We start from the raw sequence: 1,643 nt of genomic DNA on the forward strand, positions 1-1,643 counted from the left end.
AGGGTTTTAAATACTTTTACCCGTCATTCTATTGATATAGCCCGCTAGGGGAGTGCCCCACTACGGCCCTCTCTCTGTCAGGGCCGTCCTTGGGTGCTTTTTACACACTTTAAGAAATCACGATGGATGCAGATTGCTATTAATCCTCCGTGCAACTGGTGATTGAAAACGTGCATCTGGTAACCCAAAAATTATAAAACGGTTTTAAATACTTTTACCGTCATTCTATTGATATAGCCCGCTATGGGAGCACCCCACTAAGGCCCTGTCTCGGTCGGGCCCGTCCTTCAGTGCTTTATATACAGTTTCATATATTACGATGGATGCAGATTGTGATTGTTTTCCAAAAGACCCGTGTGCATCTGGTAACCCAAAAATTATAAAACTGTTTTAAATCATTTTACCGGTCATTCTATTGATATAGCCCGCTAGGGGAGTACCCTACTACGGCCCTCTCTCGGTCAGGCCCGTCCTTAGGTGCTTTATATACAGTTTAAGATATTACGATGGATGCAGATTGTGATTGTTTTCCAAAAGACCCGTGTGCATCTGGTAACCCAAAAATTAAAATATGGTTCAAAACCCGGGTAACACCACTCTATTTACGGACATGACAGTAGAGCTTACCCCCTGGAGCTATTGACCTCCAGGCTTGTAGGCCCTTACTCACCACCCGGGTATCACCCCTCTATTTCGGGGATGATACCAGCAGGGGACCCCCCCCACCTCCACAACCTCGCATACCAGGTGAACCAGGGCACCCACACTTAAGCACCCCTCCTCGGACATTAAAGCAGATAACCGCGCTGTTATGAACCGCGTGCACCTGGTCACCCAAATGGAACTTGTGCACCTGGTCACCCAAAAGGACCGGCGTGCACCTGGTCACCCAAAGGCCGGCGTGCACCTGGTCACCCAAAAGGACCATGTGCACCTGGTCACCCAAAGGCCGGCGTGCACCTGGTCACCCAAAAGGACCGTGTGCACCTGGTCACCCAAAGGCCGGCGTGCACCTGGTCACCCAAAGGACCATGTGCACCTGGTCACCCAAAAGGACCATGTGCACCTGGTCACCCAAAGGCCGGCGTGCACCTGGTCACCCAAAAGGACCATGTGCACCTGGTCACCCAAAGGCCGGCGTGCACCTGGTCACCCAAAGGACCATGTGCACCTGGTCACCCAAAAGGACCATGTGCACCTGGTCACCCAAAGGCCGGCGTGCACCTGGTCACCCAAAGGACCATGTGCACCTGGTCACCCAAAGGCCGGCGTGCACCTGGTCACCCAAAGGACCATGTGCACCTGGTCACCCAAAGGCCGGCGTGCACCTGGTCACCCAAAGGACCATGTGCACCTGGTCACCCAAAAGGACCATGTGCACCTGGTCACCCAAAGGCCGGCGTGCACCTGGTCACCCAAAGGACCATGTGCACCTGGTCACCCAAAGGCCGGCGTGCACCTGGTCACCCAAAGGACCATGTGCACCTGGTCACCCAAAGGCCGGCGTGCACCTGGTCACCCAAAGGACCATGTGCACCTGGTCACCCAAAAGGACCATGTGCACCTGGTCACCCAAAGGCCGGCGTGCACCTGGTCACCCAAAGGACCATGTGCACCTGGTCACCCAAAAGAACCGTGTGCAC

Source organism: Oncorhynchus mykiss, unplaced genomic scaffold (assembly GCF_013265735.2).
Source record: "Oncorhynchus mykiss isolate Arlee unplaced genomic scaffold, USDA_OmykA_1.1 un_scaffold_60, whole genome shotgun sequence".
NCBI classification, from domain to species: domain Eukaryota; kingdom Metazoa; phylum Chordata; class Actinopteri; order Salmoniformes; family Salmonidae; genus Oncorhynchus; species Oncorhynchus mykiss.